Source organism: Leucoraja erinacea, chromosome 21, assembly GCF_028641065.1.
Source record: "Leucoraja erinacea ecotype New England chromosome 21, Leri_hhj_1, whole genome shotgun sequence".
Classification (NCBI taxonomy): Eukaryota; Metazoa; Chordata; class Chondrichthyes; order Rajiformes; family Rajidae; genus Leucoraja; species Leucoraja erinaceus.
Genome location: NC_073397.1, coordinates 32,229,621 through 32,250,759, shown reverse-complemented (window position 1 = coordinate 32,250,759; position 21,139 = coordinate 32,229,621). Strand labels below are relative to the sequence as shown.

At 45.7% G+C, this 21,139-nt stretch overlaps 1 protein-coding gene across 2 annotated transcripts in view; it reads left to right on the top strand.

Annotated features, from left to right (window-relative positions):
- Positions 1-21,139, top strand: part of LOC129707488 (extracellular sulfatase Sulf-2-like) — a 146,802-nt gene that overhangs the window by 10,304 nt on the left and 115,359 nt on the right. Inside the window, exon 1 of one of the 2 annotated variants that reach the window (XM_055652544.1) lies at positions 18,084-18,209. The exons of the other annotated variant lie outside the window; for it this stretch is intronic. The gene's annotated coding sequence lies outside the window, so the exon portion shown is untranslated. Of the gene's footprint in view, positions 1-18,083; positions 18,210-21,139 lie in introns of those variants that run through there. 2 annotated transcript variants of the gene reach the window in all.

The following is a 21,139-nucleotide window of genomic DNA, read 5'->3' as shown; positions in this document are numbered from 1 at the left end:
ATGTGATAGGAGCAGAATGAGGCCATTTATTATTAGATATAGAATTAGGTCTACTCCGCCATTCAATCATGGCTGATCTATCTTTCCCTCTTTACACCATGCTCCTGCCGTCTCTCCATAGCCTCTGTCAGGATTTGAGTATAGGAGCAGGGAGGTTCTACTGCAGTTGTACAGGGTCTTGGTGAGACCACACCTGGAGTATTGCGTACAGTTTTGGTCTCCTAATCCGAGGAAAGACATTCTTGCCATAGAGGGAGTACAGAGAAGGTTCACCAGACTGATTCTTGGGATGTCAGGACTTTCATATGAAGAAAGACTGGATAGACTCGGCTTGTACTCGCTAGAATTTAGACGATTGAGGGGGGATCTTATAGAAACTTACAAAATTCTTAAGGGGTTGGACAGGCTAGATGCAGGAAGATTGTTCCCGATGTTGGGGAAGTCCAGAACAAGGGGTCATAGTTTAAGGATAAGGGGGAAATCTTTTAGGACTGAGATGAGGACATTTTTTTTCACACAGAGAGTGGTGAATCTCTGGAACTCTCTGCCGCAGAAGGTAGTTGAGGCCAGTTCATTGGCTATATTTAAGAGGGAGTTAGATGTGGCCCTTGTGGCTAAAGGGATCAGGGGGTATGGAGAGAAGGCAGGAACAGGATACTGAGTTGGATGATCAGCCATGATCATATTGAATAGCGGTGCAGGCTCGAAGGGCCGAATGGCCTACTCCTGCACCTATTTTCTATGTTTCTGTGTTTCTATGTCACCCGCACGAAAATAATCTGTCCATTTCTGCTTTAAAAAAAATCAATTGACTTGGCCACAGTCTTCTGAGGCAATGAATTCCACAGATTCACCACCCTCTGGCTAAAGATGCAGTGTGGAAACAGACCCTTCAGCCCACCAAGTCCGTGCCGACCTGCGATCACCCCGTGCACTAGAGATTAGGGTTTTGAGTTGTTTACAGTTTAGAGAGACAGCATGGAAACAGGCCCTTCAGCCCTCCCCGAGTCCATGTTAACCATCAATCTCCCATTCGCAATAGTCCCGTGTCACCCCGCTTTCTCGTCCGCGCCCCGCACACAAGGCGCAAGGGACAGCGGCCAATTGACTTTCAAACCCGCGCGTTCTTTGGGATGTGGGAGAAAACCGGAAACGCACGCGGTCACGGTGAGAACGTGCAAACTGCACACAAACTAGAGACGTGGTCAAGACCGATCTGGGTACCTCTGGGTCAGCAGCCCCACCCGCTGCGCCATTACGAAGGATTCCATTGTCATAATGCCGTCAAGTAAAAAAAACTGAGTCTGCAAAAGTTTCCCAAATCTCGTGCAACCCTTAAGCTACTGTGTCACCTCTCACAGAATAGCTTCATGGTTATTTCATATCCTTACTGTGTTATTGATATTAAATTTCACCTGTCACTTACATATTTAATGCATCTCTCGCAGCCGATCCCTGGAGCCTTCTCAGATTCTTTCTTTGGGCCTGTATCATCTACACATCTGACTGCTTGCATTGACTTCTGAAACCAAGTTCTTAATCTAAATTAATCTAAACTAATAAGTAGAGACCCGAGTAGTTACCCCTGCAGCAATGTGTACTACCTCCTGCCGATGTCTATCGTCAACCAGTATTAGAAACGTGATATTTTCAGTTGAGTTCACACTCAGGTTGAGCCTAAATAATAATCGTAGGTAAAGATTTTTGCCAAACAAATGCTTGGACAAGAAGGGAGAAAGCGTTTGCTAATTGTCAACTTGGTCTAAAGTCTAACGGGATAAAAACATCATGGTTTTGACCCAGTCGGCAGGTGCAAACGCCTCCGTTGCCATGCTGTGAGAACGGAGAGGATGAGAAGGAGTTTCTTCCCAGAGGCCATTAGGACTGTAAACTCCTATCTCTCCAGGGACTAACTATACTGAACCATTTTACTGTTATGTGGTGTCTTTTTAAAATTGCTATTGGTTTTCATTTTCTCCCCTCCCACAAATATGTAATATGTGAATATGTGATTCTGTTCCATTCTGTTTGTAGTTTGTTTTTTTGCACAATCCGCGAGCATTGCCACTTTTCATTTCACTGCTCATCTCGTATGTGTGTGTGTATGTGACGAATAAACATGACTTGACTTGATAGAGTCACGTTTATTGAGATACACGTGCAGAGATACAGAGCAGGAACACCGGGCCCTTCGACCCACCGAGCCCGTGCAGACCATCGATCTCCCGCTCACACTAGTTCAACGCCCTGTGCTTTAACGGAGGTCAAATAACCCACGTCTTTGGGATGTGGGAGCAAACTGGAGCGCCCGGAGAAACCCCACGTGGTCACGGGGAGAACGTACAAGTACGTTCTCCCCGTGACCACGTGGGTTTTCTCCGGGCGCTCCGGTTTCTTCCCACATCCCAAAGATGTAGGTGCTGTCTCTGTAAAGACAGCAGCTGTATTCAGGAGCGAACCTGGGTCTCCGGCGCTGTAAGGCAGCAACTCTACCGCTGCGCCACCGCGCCACCCTCCATTTTAGATTGTACAAATAAATCTTACAGCTTGATTCACTCCCACAGTTGTATTTCATATAGAATTTTTATTTTAGTGTCTATAAGCTGGTGGTACCTAATTTAAAATCCAAGACAATCTTCCCCACCTACACTAGTCTCACCTGCCCGCATTTGGCCCATATCCCTCTAAACATTACTATCCATGTACCTGTCCAACGGTCTTTTAAATGTTACAGTGCATGCCTCAAATACGTCTTCTGACAGCTTGTTCCATACACCCACCACCCACTGTGTGAAGAAGTTGCCCCTCAGGCTCCTATTAAAGGGCGGCGCGGTGGCGCAGTGGTGGAGTTGTTGCCTTACAGACTTAGGTTCGATCCTGACTATGGGTGCTGTCTGTACGGAGTTTGTGCGTTCTCCCCGTGGCCTGCGTGGGTCTCCTCGGGATCTTCGGTTTCCTCCCACACTCCAAAGACGTACAGGTTTGTCGGTTAATTGGCCTGGTATAATTGTAAAACTGTCCCCAATGTGTGTGGGATGATGGCAATATGCGGGGATCGCTGGTCGGTCTGAATGTGGTGGGCCGAAGGGCCTGTTTCCGCGTCGTATCTATAAACTAAACTAAATCTTTCCCCTCTCGCCATCAACCTATGTTCCTCTGCTGTTTGATCCCTTTACTCTGGGTAAAAGACTCCGTACATTCACCTTATCATGGGTCTATGGCCTTAAACTAAAGCTCGTTCATTCTGGAGGGAGCATGATAAACATTTGCATCACGATTTTTAAAAAGACGTATTGAAACTGGGACCCGAGACAGATCCAGGGAACAGCCAGATGCTCTTGTGAGACTCTGGCACTCTGCATGCAGAACATTAAATGTAGCGTAGCACTGTTTTGATTCTGACCTATCTTGCAATGTCTTAATTAAACGAGATGCAGCCAAGGGTGGACCAAGACTACTGGGAGAAGAATAATGTGTCCCTGTGGTTTTTCTGTTCGTGTTGAAAAATTGTCGAGCCATGCTTAGACAAGACTCTCTGCTGTCAAGGCTCATTGACACAATTGGCTCTAAAGCAATCTTCAGGAGCAGCTTCTTCCCTGCAACCATCAGGGTATTAAACACTCCAACCTCCAAATAGGCTCTGAACTCTATAGACTTGGTGCGTGCGTGTGTGCGTGTGTGTGTGTTAATGTATGTATATGTGTGTATGTTTGTGTATATGTGTGTGTGTATGTATGTGTGTGTATATGTTTGTGTGTATGTGTATGTGTGTGTATATGTGTGGTGTATGTGAATGCCTTTAGTTGCCATTGTAAGCACTGCATACAACAAAATCATTATTGCCATTCCATTGGTGCATAATATACAAACATAAAATACACAGGACACAATTTAAAAACAATATCACAAAACTAGGTACAGGTATCAAGATAAATAAATATATGTGTGTGTGTGTATGTGTGTGTGTGTGTGTGTGTGTGTGTGTGTGTATATGTGTGTATATGTGCGTGTGTATATGTGTGTGTGTGTGTGTGTGTGTATATATGTGCGTGTGTGTGTGTGTGTGTATATGTGTGTGTATATGTGTGTGTGTGTGTGTATATATGTGCGTGTGTGTGTGTGTTTGTGTGTATGTATTTATATAGCATTCACACACATACACACATGCAGCGTATAGAACTTGTGCATATATACACCCATACGTGCAGTACAATGTCTACTTCCCAGTTGTGCTGCTGTAAGTGAGAATTTCATTGTTCCGCTTCAAGCCAGATGACAATGAAACACTCTTGACTTAATTCTTGACTAAAGTGCTTACCTGGTAATTGGTTAAGCAGCTCTGAGATGGCGGCCAAACGTGTGGTCTGGACAACAATTGATTAGTACAACGAGGTTTTCTGTAAAATGTCGGGTTGATTCTGTGACCCGCGAGCTCAGTATTATCTACAAACTCCGCCAGTGGTAGCTTTGTCTCTGCGCCGTGCTCATTGTGGTTCTAAGAATGAACACTGTGTGTCTAAGACAATCTAATATTCTTATTTTTAGTTTTGTTTAGTTATTGTCCCGTGTACCGAGGTACAGTGTAAAGCTGTTTTGTTGCGTGTTATCCAGTCAAGCGGAAGACTGTATATGATTTGCAATCAAGCTGTCCAGAGTGTACAGATGATACCGCAGTGCAAGTTAAATCTGCTTAAAGATAGCCTGAGGGTCTCCAATGAGGTAGATGGTTGGTCAGGACCACTCTTTACTTGGTGGTAGGATGGTTCAGTTGCCTGATAACAGCTGGGAAGAAACAGTCCCTGAATCTGGAGGTGTGCGTTTTCACACTTCTGTATCTCTTGCCTAATGGGAGAGAGGAAGAGGGAGTGACCGGGGTGAGACTGGCTGGTCCTTGATTACGCTGCTGGCCTTGCCGAGGCAGCGTGAGGTGTAGATGGAGTCAATGGAAGGGAGGTTGGTTTGCGTGATGGTCCGGGCTGCATCCACAAATCTCTGCAATTTCTTGCGGTCTTGGATGGAGCTTTCTCTTCACCATAACAGAAGATTAGAATACCTTGTAGGAAATGTTGGCTGGAATTTTCATATCTATCAGTATACCTAAATGTAATTTTCTTATGCAAGAATGAAATGGATCAAAGAAGAATTTTAGTGGAAACTAAGAACTGCAGGTGCTGGTTAATACATAAAAGGACACAAAGTGCTGGAGTAACTCAGCAGGGCAAGCAGCATGTCTGGAGAACATGGATACGTGACATTTTGGGGCGAGACCCTCCTTCAGTATATTAGCAATTTTTATCCATGAAACTATATAGTACAGATTTTTACTTAGAGACTCAGAACTACAATATTCTCTGGTTTGAATGTTTTCATTTTGAAAGGTGCAACAGTATCATTGATTAGTGTGAATACATAACACAATAAGGAGCTACAATGAATAACAAATCAATAAAAGGAAATAATCCCATTGCCAGAAATCCCAGAAATACATTCATCATATTTTGTAATGAAAGAAGACCTTTTATTTCCTCTTGGAGTAAAGAATATTCGATATGCGTTGTGGGTTTTAATTTGCCTGAAGTCAAATATGATTTTTTTTTCTTTTTTAAATCTCCAATGACGTGGTCACAGTGAAGCAAGTGACAGCAGTATCGCTTTTCCACAATTCCCCGTAGACCTGGTGAACAAAGACCTGCTATCCTTTTCCAGATCACTGGCGTGAAAACCTGCAGCCTCTTGTCAAGGAATGAAATCACTGGTGGGTTTTTTTTGGCTCAGCAAAAAATGCCAGCGCAGATAAAACCGAGACCTGGGTCTCCCCCCCCGGGCGTTACAAAGAGCCTTGCGTTTGGTATTTTTGTCGTGATCCGTGAAGGGTTTGTGTGGCTAATTAATGTCTTGCCGCCTGAAAGAATTGCAGCGCGACGCAGGGCAGCTGCAACACTAGAGAGTTGAGCCGTTACAATGAGGATCTAACTCTAAATGTTGGAGCAACTCTCTAATTAATTACTTGCCTCGTCTCCCATAAGAAAACTTGTTAGCTGTTGTCACTTATGTAGCCTTCCCAATAAGTTATTGATTTTTTTAAAATTGATTAAATTTGATAAAATTGATTCTTAAAATCAGAGCATAATCGTATTCATAAGTTCATGAGTGATAGCAGAAATAGGCCAATTGGCCATTCGGCCCATCAAGTCTACTCCGCCATTCAATCATGGCTGATCTATCTTTCCTTCTCAACTCCATTTTCCTGCCTTCTCCCCGTAACCTATGACACCCACACTAATCAAGAAATTCCTCCTCCATCGGGCCAGGACGAACTAACACGGAAATGCTGAATTGTAGACGGATCGATTTTTCGTGCTCACACAAGGGTGGTACAGTGGCACAGCGGTAGAGTTGCTGCCTTACAGCGCCAGAGACCCGGGTTCGATCCTGCCTATGGGTGCTGTCTGTACGGAGTTTGTTTGTACGTTCTCCCCGTGACCTGTGTGGGTTTTCCGGCTTATCTCCCACACTCCAAAGATGTACAGGTTAGTAGGTTAATTGGCTTCTGTAACAATTGTAAATTGTCCCTGGTGAGTAGGATAGTGCTCCTTAAAATATGTCTGGGAATTGCAAAACCCCAGTCCCCAGCACAAAATCTCATACAGCATGGAAGCCATGAATTCATTAATAGCTGGTCGGCGCGGACTCAGTGGGCTGTTTCTGCGCTGAATCTCTAAATTAAACTAAACAGCTCCGACCGCCCCGACACGGGGGCTTTGACCACTCCGACTGCAGATAGTTCGACTGGCCCGATCGCGGGAGAATAAGGAGGAATAAGATTGGACTTTATTGCCTTCCATCACAGTGAGGGACGTGTGGAATCCTGCTGTGGTGGATGTTGTTGTGTCCTTGGGCAAGACACTTCACCCACCTTTGCCTGCGTGTGAATGTGTGTGAGTGATTGGTGGTGGTCGGAGGGGCCGTAGGCGCAGATTAGCAGCCACGCTTCCGTCAGTCTGCCCCAGGGCAGCTGTGGCTACAGAAGTAGCTCACCACCACTGAGTGTGACTGGGAGTGAATGAATAATGCGATGTAATGCCTTGAATTGAGTATCTAGAAAGGCACTATATAAATCCCATCCATTATTATTATTATTATATTTATGTTAACTCTTATGTAGTTGTGTGTCGTGTTGCTATTTTTCAGAATGCCGTATGGTAATTCAAGTTTCACTGTACCTTAATTGGTACAGGTGCCAATAAACAGACATTTGAACCTTTGAACAACAGCCCAATAATAATCCCCAAACCCACAGGTGGTTTCTGCAGCACCTTCTCAAACAGACTAGCTTCTGTTTCCTTATCTCTTCGTATTTGATCAGTCATCATTTTGAAATGAAGTTTTGAAACGCATTGAAAAGCAAAGGGTAATCTTTAGATTACAGCTACAAATCTGAACATTCTCCAAAAACAAAAATGGTTCTGCTTCTCTCCGGAGCAACGGTGTGTTAGAATGTTAGTAAATCGTTTCAATAAGAACCAAATTAATATTTAAAGCACATTAGATTGCTTTTAAATAAATAAGTGGATCTGTGTAACGGTAATATTAGAACGGTGGTTTTACACCCACTACTAATGATCCAATCATTTCCTCGAAATTGATTTGTACAATTTCACTTCTTCTCACTTCCACTTTCTCAAAGAAGATGTCAACCCGTTTTTATTTGTTTATATGACGGGCATGACCCTGGCAAGGTTCCATAAAATAATGGGCGGCACCATGGCGCAGCGGTAGAGTTGCTGCCTTACAGCGCCAGAGACCTAAGTTCAATCCTGACTACGGGTGCTGTCTGTATGGAGTTTGTACATTATCCCTGTGACTGCGTGGGTTTTCTCTGGGTGCTCTGGTTTCCTCCCACACTCCAAAGACGTACATGTTAGTAGTTTAATTGGCTTTGGTAAAAATTGTAAATTGTCCTTGGTGTGTGTAGGATAGTGCTAGTATACGGGGCAATGATCACTGGTCGACACAGGCTCGGCAGGCCTAAGGGCCTGTTTCCACGCTGTATCTCCAAAGTCTAAAGTAATGGGCCCTAATGGGGGGGGGGGGGGGGGGGGGGGGGGGGGGGGGTGGGGGGGGGGGGGGGGGGGGGGGGGGGGGAGGGGGGTTGAGTCCAGTCGCCAGTTTCTCGGTGACCTGCTATGACTGTGACCGTTGCCGGCAGTTGCCGAAAAAAAATCGCCCAAGTGGGACAGGCCCTTAATGAAGACCCTTTGGTGAATTCCCGACGAGGTTGTCAGTTAAAGTTTCAACTTGTGGAACTGAGAGCAAAGTTTGACCAATTCGGGAAACTCCGCTGCCATGAAACAGAGACAGCGGGCGGTGCCTGCAGTCGGGGGCAGGATGTGAGTCATGCTCGTAAAAGGACAACAAGATCAACGAGGCAGGTCTGGACTGGAGGCTGGAACCAGCCTCAGCAGTCTCACTCACTGTTGGGCATCCGCCAGTGTCTGCGGTCTCTGCATTCTGCCAGGTGTGTGCCTGCTTTAACTTTATGTTCCCACTAATGACCTCAAACTACCAGTTCCCACTTTCAACTGGCCCCACCCAACTTTCCCATTTCACTGCAACTTTCCTCACTCACCCAGGCCGATGTGGGCAGGTTGAGCCTTGGGGCCTGTTTCCACGCTGTAAGACTCTATGACGTCGATGACACTTCACCCCACACCCCTCATCAGTCTGACCGCACCACTCTCAGTTTCCCTAACCAGCCTGAGGAAGGGTCTCGACACGAAACGTCACGTGTTCCTTCTCTCCAGAGACGCTGCCTGTCCCGCTGTGTTACTCCAGCACTTTGTGTCTATCTTCGGTATAAACCAGCATCTGCAGTTCCTTCCGACCCACTCCCCACGATCACTGGCCCGTCCTCTGCTTCCATCTAATGCTCGTTCCCTTCGCAATTGTCTAATCTCCAGGAGTGAGGTTTAGAGATACAGCGCGGAAACATGTCCTTCGGTCCACAGAGTCCGCGCTCCCCAGCGATCCCCGCACACTAACACTATTCCACACACAATAGGGAGAATTTACAATTAAATCAAGCCAAAGAGCCTACAAACATGTTAGATTAGATCCTTTATTTGTCATTCAGACCTTTCGGTCTGAACGAAATGTCGTTGCCTGCAGCCATACATATAATAATAAATAACAAAACACACAATAAACACAAATTAACACCCACCACAGTGAGTTCCAGCGCAGAGGGAGAATGTGCAGGGAAGAGACAGTAACATTAAGACTTTCGCCATGTTACTGCCTCTTCCCTCCACATTCTCCCTCTGCGCTGAGGCGATATGTTGTTACCCCACCGGGCGATGGTAGTCAGTCCCGCGGCTCAACCAATGTTGGTCTCTGGAGTGTGGGAGGAGACCAGATATCCCGGAGAAAACCCACGCAGGTCACGGGGAGAATGTACAAACTCTGTACAGACAGCGCCCATAGTCGGGATCGAACTTGGGTCTCCGGCCCTGTGAGGCAGCAACTCTGCCGCTGGGCCACCGCGCTGCCCTATCGTTATGTGCCTATCTTTGGTTTAAACCAGTATCTGTAGTTACTTCCTCCACATCATTGTCCATTTGTTTTCCTCTCACACAAATGACCAAATTCTTTGAGCTCAGTTTCACACATCACAATTAGATGACAGATCTACTCTCACAGATGCAAGACTGCCGTGCCGTAGAGTTTAAAATACATCCATAACTTTTTTTTTACAGCAGTGAACAATATTACTCAGTAACCTGATCACTGAGGGCCATTGGCTATTCAGTGGATTAGTGAGATAATCCAGAAATTTGACACACAAAGGTAAGGAGGCCAAGAACAAGTACAGTGATGGCAACTAACACATAATATAGTGTCACAGAGTCATAGAGTGATGCAGTGTGGAAACAGGCCCTTTGGCCAAACTTGCCCACACCGGCCAACATGTCCTAGCGACACTAGTCTCACCTGCCTGCATTTAGCCCATATCACTCTCAGCCTGTCCCATCCATGTACCTGCCTAATTGTTTCTTAAGCGTTGGGATAGTCCCTGCCTCAACTACCTCCTCAGGCGGCTTGTTCCAATCACCTGTGTGAAAAGGTTACCCCTCAGATTCCTATTAAATCTTTTCCCCCCTCACCTTAAACCTATGTCCTCTGGTCCTCGATTCACGTACTCTGGGCAAGGGACTGTGTGCATCCATCCGATCTATTCCTCTGATGATCTTATACACCTCTATCAGATCACCCTCACCCTCCTGCATTCCAAGGAATAGAGTTCCAGCCTGCTCAACCTCAGCAGCTTTGTAGATTAATTGGCTTGAAATAAATGTAAATAGTCCCATGTGTGTGTAGGATAGTGTTAGTGTGCGGGGATTGCTGGTTGGTGTGGACTCGGTGGGCTGAAGGGCCTGTTTCCTGCGCTGTATCTAAACTAAACTAAACTAAATTAAATTAAACATTCCCACCATCCATGCTGAATATTTCCCTATCCAACCTTCTGCCCAATCTAATGTGCCAAGTATTTGGCCACATATAGGGCCTGTCCCACTTGGCGATTTTTTGGCGACTGCCGGCATCATTGACTGACGTGTCGGGTCACTGAAAAATTAGCGGAGTGAAATGGCGTGACACGACGTGATGCGGCAGTGACGCGGTGGAGACGTGGCGTGATGACGTATGACACGCGGTGTTTTTCCAAGCGCCGTAACATTTTTGTTGTCCACGCTGGATTTTGAAATGTTCAAAATCTTTTGGCGACACTGATATGACGCCGGCAGTCGCCGAAAAAATCGGCAAGTGGGATTAATGGCCCTTAACGTCTGCGCTATTCTGCTGTAAACTCCTGCAGAATGTCCCTTCTCAGGCTGGTTACAATATCAAATCCAGGACATAAAGTTTATTTTGTGAATATCTCGCTGATTCATCTGTGGCGATGTAAGCACCATGTCATCACATGTTACAACATGGAAAGGTACAGCACAGGAACAGATCCTTTGACCCATGACGTCTGTGCTGAACAGGATGTCGAGACCAACTCTTATCTGACGACATAATCCATGACCCTCCATTCCCTGCATATCCAAATGCCTATCCAAAAGTCTCTCAAATGCCACTATCATATCTGCCTCCACCTACACCTAGTGTGTTCCAGGCACCCCACTGCCCTTTATGTAAAATAATAAAAACCGCCCCGTGCATTTCCTTTATACTTTGCTGGTTGTATGGCAGTTCTGCCCTCTGGTATTTGACACCTCCATTGTGGGGGGAAAAGGCTCCAACTGTCCACCCCATCAATGCCCCTCCCTGCTCCATCAATGCCTCTCCCTGCTCCATCAATGCCCCTCCCTGCTCCATCAATGCCCCTCCCTGCTCCATGTCAGTTGCCATGTTTTGTCCAGCCCCCACCACATTTCCAGTATTCCCCATCTTGCTCCAATCCGTCTGAAGAAGATTCCCGACATTCCTGAAATGTCATCTGAGTTTGTGTTGGAGTGTAGTTTATTGTCACCTGTACACAGTGAAAAGCTTCTGTTACGTGCTAAGCAGTCGGTGGAAAGACAATACATGATTACAATCGAGCCATCCACAGTGTGTAGTGCCATGAAAAAGGGAATAATAATTCGAATAACGTTTAGTGCATCTGTCCATTCCCTCCACCGATGCTGCCTGACCTGCTGAGTTCCTCCAGCACTTTGTGTTTTGCTCAAAGTTCCTGCATCTGCAATTACTCGTGTCTCCAATTTTTTTTAGACTTCAGAGCTACGGAGTACAAACAGGTCCATCAGCCCACCGAGTCCATGCCGACCAGCGATCACCCCCTGTACACTAACACTATCCTACACACCTGGGACAATTTACAATTTTTACCAAAGACAATTAACCTACAAACCTACGGAGTGTGGGAGGGAACCGCAGCACCCGGGGAAAACTCTTGTGGTCACGGGGAGAACGTACAAACTCTGTACAGCAGCACCCGTAGTCAGGATCGAGCCCAGGTCTCTGGCGCTGTGAGGCAGTAACTCTAATGCTGCGCCACCGTGCCGCCCAAATTTCATTATTTTTGTTTGTGGTTATTTAGTGATCTTAATTTTTGCAACGTAAATTTCTGAAATGGAAAATATTCTGTAAAACACGGCTGAATGGCAAAGTCACTTTCAGCAGCAGTTCCCACTAAATGAAACCACCCATTTTGAGACCACATACAGTCTAATATCGGGCAACAACATCAGGCGTGGTTGCTAGGTGTGCTTTTTGGATGATGTGAAGTGTTTATTTCGTGTTTGCTGCAGAAACCCACTTGGTTCCCACTGATTTCCCTGCTGCGGGTGCGGTTTTATCCGTGCCAAGAGCCAAGCCCAGTTTTATTCATACTTGCCCTGCGTGATATTTATGAAAAGCGTCACTAGAATTTCCCTGGATCAGCCACTTTGTTGATCCTTTGAAAGAGGAAACCGATGAGCGGTGTATAGGCGGACAAAAAAGATGCCTCATTATAGCCACTTATTAAATACACCTTGCAATTTTACTCCCAGTCTTGTTTCCTTTGGATAAAAGACATCAAAAGGAAAGCGAACTTAATGCAATTCATTTCACTTGCCTCCGTCAACGTTAAAAAATATTTAGTTTAAGGCTATAAACCAGATCATATTGCCTTTCAAATCAGTTTTTAGAACTCGAATGTAGAGATTGTTTTCATCTTGGGTCTTCTCTTAAGGTGGATTTTGCTTTTCTTTGTCCATACATCAATCCTCCAACCTCATCTATTGCATCCGCTGCTCTCGATGTCAGCTGCTCTACATCGGTGAGACCAAGCGTAGGCTTGGCGATCGCTTCGCCGAACACCTCCGCTTGGTTCGCATTAACCAACCTGATCTCGCGGCGGCTCAACACTTCACCTCCCCCCCCCCCCCCCCTTTTTCCAAATACGACCTTTCTGTCCTGGCTAAAGAGAGGACCACCATAAATTGGAGGAGCAGCACCTCATATTTCGCTTGGGCAGTTTGCACCCCAGCGGTATGAACATTGACTTCTCTAATTTCAGGTAGTCCCTGCTTTCTCCTGCCCTTCCCAGCTCTCCCACAGCCCACAGTCTCCGCCTCTTCCTTTCTCCTTTATTGCCGCGTGTACCGAGGTACAGTGAAAAGCTTTTGTTGCGTGCTAACCGGTCAGGAGAAAGACAATACATGTTTACAATCGATCCATTTAATGGTCTGCAGTTAAACATCCATTGAAACATCTGCAGTTCCTTGTGTCTACTGCTTAAGATGCAGTAGACGCAACATCCACTGCGTGTCAGATATAGTACAAAGTATTGGATCCAATCCAATCCAACTTTATTTGTTAAGCACTTTGAGACAACCAATGTTGACCAAAGTGCTGTACAGAAGAATAAACAAGACATCATAAACAGACACCATAACAGAACATAACATAGCAGCTCACATAAAGCACAAAAATTACATATGAAATACAACAATAAATTAAAAGACATAAAACATGAGTAAAAATAATAACCACGCAATAAAGCAATCAAAATAAGAAATTAAATCAAGTAAAGAAAGTCGACATCTTACTGGGTATCAAAGGCCATGGAGAAGAGATGGGTTTTAAGAAGTGATTTAAAACCAGACAGAGATGAGGCCTGTTTAATGTGGAGAGGCAGATCGTTCCATAATTTTGGTGCCGACACAGCAAAGGCACGGTCCCCTCTGAGCTTCCGCTTAGTTTTAGGCCCACTCAGGAGCAGCTGACTATCTGACCTGAGAGAGCGGGCGGGTGTATAAGGGTGTAGAAGCTCAGATAGGTAGGGCGGGGCAAGACCATTTAGGGATTTTAAAGCAAATAAAAGAATTTGCTAGATAGTGTTAGTTTGTGGGGATCACTGGCCGGCAAGGACTCGGTGGGCCGAAGGGCCACATCTCTCTGAACAGTCATACTGCAGCCCAGTTGATCAGGAAAGTTGTCTCCCACACATCTCGGCTGGAGAACGTCATCTATTTTCAGCTTTGTCCTCTGTTAGTGTATGCCCAGCAGTCTACAGCTCCTGCATAAACGTTATCTAGCCCAGCGAAAGATCACAAGTCCAAGACTCCATTATGCCTGACATTACGAAGGATGGTGACCTTTTTTTGCAGCATTGCTGAATAAATATACATACCGGCTCTCAAACACCACACAACAGGTGAATGCTACACACACAGACACACAACTTCCAAAGAAGACGCTCCCTGCCAGCACTTTGACGTCCACCTCAAATTTCAAGTGGCTCTGTTCTAGTAAAGTTAACAAGGCAAACTGAATGCTAAGCAATAGAGGCAGAACAAATGCACGTTAGATTATAACCATTTTACACTCAAGAACCTCATGGCTGATGTGCTACCCTGATCATTGAGACACAGAGGAGTGGTTCAGATATAAGCACAGCTCAGGGGCGGCATGATGGCGCAGCAGTGGAGTTGCTGCCTTATTCTGCCAGAGACACGGGTTTGATCCTGACTACGGGTGCTGTCTGTTCAGTGCCTTCTTGCTTCAGTACACACTTGATGTCACGAGTTTTATTGTCATATGCCCCGGACTGGACAATGAAATTCTTACTTGCTGCAGCACCACAGAATATGTGAATATGGAAACATTGTATATAACGGGGGGGGGGGAAAGAAAAAGTTCAATAAATAACAAATATACTGCAAATAACAAACAATAATATAGTCTTTTGCAGTTCAGAGCTCATGGCTTATTCATTGTGTTTAACAGCCTGATGGCTGTGGGGAAGAAGCTATTCCTGAACCTGGACGTTACAGTCTTCAGGCTCCAGTACCTTCTTCCTGATGGCAATGGTGAGATGAGTGTGTGGCCAGGATGGTGTGGGTCCTTGATGGTTTTGGCTGCCTTTTTTGAGGCATCCATTCGACGGTGGGGAGGTCAAAGCCGGTGACAACGGGCAGTGGTCACAACTTTTTGTAGTCTTTTTCGCACCTGGACGTTCAAGTTGCCGAACCAGGCCACGATGCAACCAGTCAGAATGCTCTCCACCGTGTACCTGTAGAAGTTTAGGAAAATCCTCTTTGACATGCCGAATCTCCGTAATCTTCTCAGGAAGTAGAGTCGCTGATGTGCCTTCTTTACAATTGCATCGATGTGCCGCGTCCAGGAAAGATCTTCTGAAATATGCACGCATTGGAATTTGAAGTTATTGACCCTTTCTACCATTGACCCTTTGATATAAACAGGATAGTGGGTCCTCATCCTTCCCCTATCAAAGTCCACAATCAGTTCCTTGGTCTTACTGATGTTGAGAGCCAGGTTGTTGTGCCGGCACCATTTGGTCAGTCGGTCGATCTCACTCGTCCCCATCTGTGATTCGCCCAACCACAGTGTTGTCGTCGGCCAACTTGATGGAGTTCGCACTATGAACGGCTACGCAGCCATGGGTATAGTCATGGGTATGTTTCATTTAGTTTAGAGATACAGCGCGGAAACAGTCCCTTCGGCCCACCGAGCCCGCACTGACCAGCGATCCCAGCACATTAACACTATCCTACATTTGGGACAATTTACATTACAACCGATTAACCTACAAACCTGTACATCTTGCACCCCCCCCCCCCCCCCCCCCCCCCCCCCCCCTCTCCATCACTTCCCCACTCTGGCCAGCAGCGGCCTCTGCAGTCTGTCCGCGTTTTTATTATTTTTGTCTGTGTTTTTTATGTAGTGTTTGTTATTTTATGTTGGGGTGTGTGTGTGGGGGGGTGGGGGGTGGGGGTGGGAGGGGGGGGGGGGAAACTTTTTGAATCTCTCCCTGCACTGAGACCCGACCTTTTCTCGTCGGGTCTCAGTCGTCGTTGAGGCCGCAACGAGGAGCGGCCTCCAACAGGAAGAGACCGGGGACTCAGGTGCCGACTCACCGTTGCCGTTGCGGAGCTGGCTGGGTCTGGAGCGGTGGAGGAGCGCTGCTGCTGCTGGTGCTGTTGCTGCTGCTGCTGCTGCTGCTGCTGCTGCTGCCGGAGAGTCGGGGGCTGCTGCTGCAGGTCTGTGGACGACGGCGCCGAGCCCGCGGCTCCCTGGGGGGAGACCGCTTTTCGGGGCTTCTGCGGCGGCGACTTCTCCCGCCCGAGTTGCGGGGTCGAAGAGCTCCATGAAGCGGGGCCTAGCACCACTGCCCCGCGCGGCTGGAATGGCCGCGGACTTTGCGAGCGCACACCGGGGGCTCTAACACCAAGACCCGGTGTGCGACCTCTCATCACCCGGCGTGGCTTCAATGGCCGTGGGACAATCGCCATCGCCAGCCGGGGGCTATGACTTTGACTCTGACATCGGGGGGGGAGAGTGCAGTGGAGAGATAAGTTTATTTGGCCTTCCATCACAGTTATGTGATGGATGTTTATGTTAAATGTAATTATGTTGTGTCTGGGGTCTATTTGTGTGTATTGTATGGCTGCAGAAACGGCATTTCGTTTGGACCTCCAGGGGTCCAAATGACAAATAAATTGACTCTTGACTCTTGACTCTTGACTCTCTTGAAGTAGTAGCAGCTTCAAAGTCATCTTGTTGAGTCTCATTGTCTAACACGTTTTCACCTAGCACACAGCTAACAATGGCCTGTTTCCTTTATCATCATTACGATTTTACACATCTTTCATTCAGTTCTGTATCACTCTACATCATCGTCTATATCTCTCGTTTCCCTTTCCCCTGACTCTCAGACTGAAGAAGGGTCTCGACCCGAACCATCACCTATTTCCTTTTTTCCAGAGATGCTGTCCGTCCCGCTGAGTTACTCCAGCGTTTTGTGTCTATCTGACAAGACTCGTGTGCCTTTAGAAAGTCTACACCTCTGCCTCGCTCAGCAAAGGCTCTTCTAACTGGTTTTATAAACACACCTGGCATTCATAAACATTCACACAACTTGCAAAAGGATCAGTTGTGAATAAAATAAACAGAACTCATCTGTTATCCAAATGGTTTTACTTTAATGTGTCTATCAGTATTCGCACAGTGTCCTCAGTATTTATTCATGTTTATTATCTTATTTATTCTAACATTATATGATTGTATTTATACTTACATAAACAGTACTATTCTATTACCATTACTATTCATACACACGGTGGCACAGCGGTAGAGTTGCTTCCTTACAACGCTTGCAGCGCCAGAGACCCGGCTACTGGTGCTGTCTGCACGGAGTTTGTACGTTCTCCCCGTGACCTGCGTGGGTTTTCTCCGAGATCTTCGGCTTCCTCCCACACTCCAAAGACGTGCAGGTTTATAGGTTAATCGGCTGGGTAAATGTAAAAATTGTCCCTAGTGTGTGTAGGATAGTGTTAATGTGCGGGGATCGCTGGTCGGCATGGATCCGGCACGCCAAAGGGCCTGTTACTGCGCTGTATCTCTAAACTAAACTAAACTCCAAAGACGTACAAGTTTGTAGGTTAATTGGCTTGGTATAAGTGTCAATTGTCACCAGTGTGTGTAGGATAGTGTTAATGTGCAGGGATCGCTGGGCAGTGCGGATCCGGTGGGTCGAAGGGTCTTTTTTCCGCGCTGTATCTCTAAAACTAAACTAAACTATTCATTATTGTGTCACTGGAATAAAGAATGGGGATTAAAATTCTCCAACATAAGTGGAATCTGAACAAAATAACATGATTGGGGCATCCTACATCTATTATAAGTATATCCTGCTCATAATCCTAGGTTTTAAAGATTGTAAGTTGTTGGCTGATATTTAGAATGAGACAAGGAGATGAGGGGGAATCGATTTAGAAAGATGAGGAGGAATTTCTTTAGTCAGAGGGTGGTGAATCTGTGGAATTCATTGTCACAGCCGCTGTGGTGACCAAGTCAATGGATATTTTTAAAGCAAATGGGTTAAGACAGAGGCAGGAAGTATAGAAATATATATGTTTGAAGAAGGGTCTCGACCCGAAACGTCACCTATTCCTTTTCTCCAAGGATGCTGTCTGACCCGCTGAGTTCCTCCTGCTTTGTGTGTCTAACTGCAGGAAGTATAGACTTAGATGTGGGTGTAACCGATATTGAATGAATTATAAATGGCCACAGGGTTTGTGGCACACTGTGGAGACAGTGAATCATCTCTTCCCTATAATACATTTGCTTCAACTGAATCTAAATTGGAACGTTGAACTGATGTGATGAACAACATTCTCAGATGAACTCCACAAAAGGTAGAATGACTTTCTAATATTACATTATCAGCTTAGAAGAAACTCATATCTCGATGCTTTCAGATTGACTACTTAGCATATAAATGTACAGCTTCATGTCATATCATTCATTTTGTATTTTTAAATGAAACATATCCTGCAATTGTACCAAGCGATGAATTCTCCTCCTTATGGAATTTTAGAGCAAATTGAAATATATTGACGAAAAAAAAATCAACATATTCATTGAAAACCAAGTTCTACTGACATACACTTTTTAGAAATGATCTGATGGACAGTTAAGGTGGACACAAAATGCTGGAGTAACTCAGCGGGACAGGCAGCATCTCTGCGGAGAAGGAATGGGTGACGTTTCGGGTCGAGACCCTTCTTCAGACTGAGTCAGGGGAGAGGGAGTCCAGAGATATGGGAGGGTAAGGTGTGAAAACGACAGATCTTTAGTCAGAGGGTAGTTAATCTGTGGAACTCATTGCCACAGAGGACAGAGGAGGTCAAGTTAGTGGATACTTTTAAGGCAGAGATAGACAAATTCTTGATTAGAACGGGTGGCAAGGTGTTATGGGGAGAAGGCAGGAAAATGTGGTGAATCTCTGGCAGAGTGGTGAATCTCTGGAGGGTAGTTGAGGCCAGTTCATTGGCTATATTTAAGAGGGAGTTAGATGTGGCCCTTGTGGCTAAGGGAATCAGGGGGTATGGAGAGAAGGCAGGTACGGGATACTGAGTTGGATGATCAGCCAAGATCATATTGAATGGCGGTGCAGGCTCGAAGGGCCGAATGGCCTACTCCTGCACCTAATTTCTATGTTTCTATGTTTCTAAATGGGATGAGGAGGCAGAGATCAGCCATGATTGAATGGCGCAGTAGACTCGATGGGCCGAATGGCCTAATTCTACTCCTATAACTTGTGAACTCGGGAAAGCAGACGATGATCACTTTAGGCCGGCTAAAGGATTTAATTTGCAATTCAAAACTTAGGCTCAACAGCTGATGTTGACAAGCGATAATGTTGTGCTTTGTTTAAATGCATTTTCAAAAGTCACTCGACAGAAAATTCCCCCCAGTTTGGGTGTAGTACTAGGACACTGTGCCAAATCGTGTTCAAGTAATGATGTGATGGGTTCTTTGGTGAACCAAGAATCCTTTACTTGATGCTTTTAACTAAAGACTAGCATCTTTGTCAGACCCCTTTGCTGAACAAGTATAATGCCTTCATAATAATAATAATAATAATAATATACCTTATCGTCATTGTAAATACATACAACAAAATTTCAGGCGCACTGCCCGAGCGGAGCTCCAACGTATCAGATATATAATAACGAATAACAAATACAAAAACGTCAAGTCAATTCATAATGTGCGATATTTCAGAGTATAGTGTTGTGGCAGTACAAAATATTAGCTATGGGGGCTGTGTGTGTTCAGTGCAGAGTTATACGATGTGTACAGGAAACATGTTCCCAATGTTGGGCGAGTCCAGAACCAGGGGCCACAGTCTTGGAATAAAGGGGAGGTCATTTAAGACTGAGGTGAGAAAAAACTTTTTCACACAGAGAGTTGTGAATTTATGGAATTCCCTGCCACAGAGGGCAATGGAGGCCAAGTCACTGGATGGATTTAAGAGAGAGTTAGATAGAGCTCTAGGGGCTAGTGAAGTCAAGGGATATGGGGAGAAGGCTGGCATGGGTTATTGATTTGGGACGATCAGCCATGATCACAATGAATGGCGGTGCTGGCTCGAAGGGCCGAATGGCCTCCTCCTGCACCTATTTTCTATGTTTCTATGAGCCAAACGCAGGAAGATGGGACTAATGTAGATGGGACACATGTTGGCAAGTGTGGGCAAGTTTGGCCAATGGGCCTGTTTCCATTCTGTATGACTATGACCATGACTTAGATTGAGGGCAGGACTCAGCCAGCATGACTGTGATGGCAGATTGCTAAGTGTTTTGTTGGTGAAAATGAAACCATTCCCAGTAAACATAGAAACATAAAAAATAGTTGCAGGAATAGGCCATTCGGCCCTTCGAGCCAGGACAGCCATTCAAAATGATCATGGCTGATCATCCAAAATCAGTACCCCGTTCCTGCTTTCTCCTCCTATTCCTTGATTCCGTTAGCCCGAAGAGCTCAATCTAACTCTCTCTTGAAAACATCCAGTGAATTGGCCTCCACTGCCTTCAGCGGTAGAGAATTCCACAGATTCAAAGCTCTCTGGGTGAAGACGTTTTTCCTCATCTCAGTCCAAAATAACCTACCCCTTATTCTTAAACTGTGGACCCTGGTTCTGGGCTCTCCCAACATCGGGACCATGTTTCCTGCCTCTAACCTGTGCAATCCCTTAAGAAATAAGGAACCGCAGATGCTTGTTTGGTGAAAAAGACACCAAAGTTCTGGAGTAACTCAGCAGGTCAGGCAGCAGGTCTCTGGAGAACATGGATAGGTGACGTTTTGGTTTGGGACATTTCTTCACACCTAGTTGCCAAATAATGGGATCAAAGAAAGGGACAATTGAACTTGAAGTACGGGGGATGTCATTTGATCTATTCCACACTCCAGTCGTCACCTGGAATTGTGTATCCTGATAACAATTTCCTATGATAATAATTGATATTTATTGATGCATTTACAAAAGCCCATAAACATCCGGCAATTGTTTCAAGCAGAGAACATCCAATAGTTGGGTTTAGAGATACAGCATGGAAACAGGCCCTTCGGCCCACCGAGTCGATGCCGACCAGCGACTATCCCAGACCCTATCCCACACACTCAGTGTAATTCACAGAGGCCAATTAATCCACAAACCTGCACGTCTTTGGGATGTGGGAGGAAACCGGAGCACCAGGTTAGATGGACTTTTATTTCAGATGAAGTGATCATTTTCATTCTATTTCAAAACTGTGTTGGAATGTGTTCAATTCCCAGAATC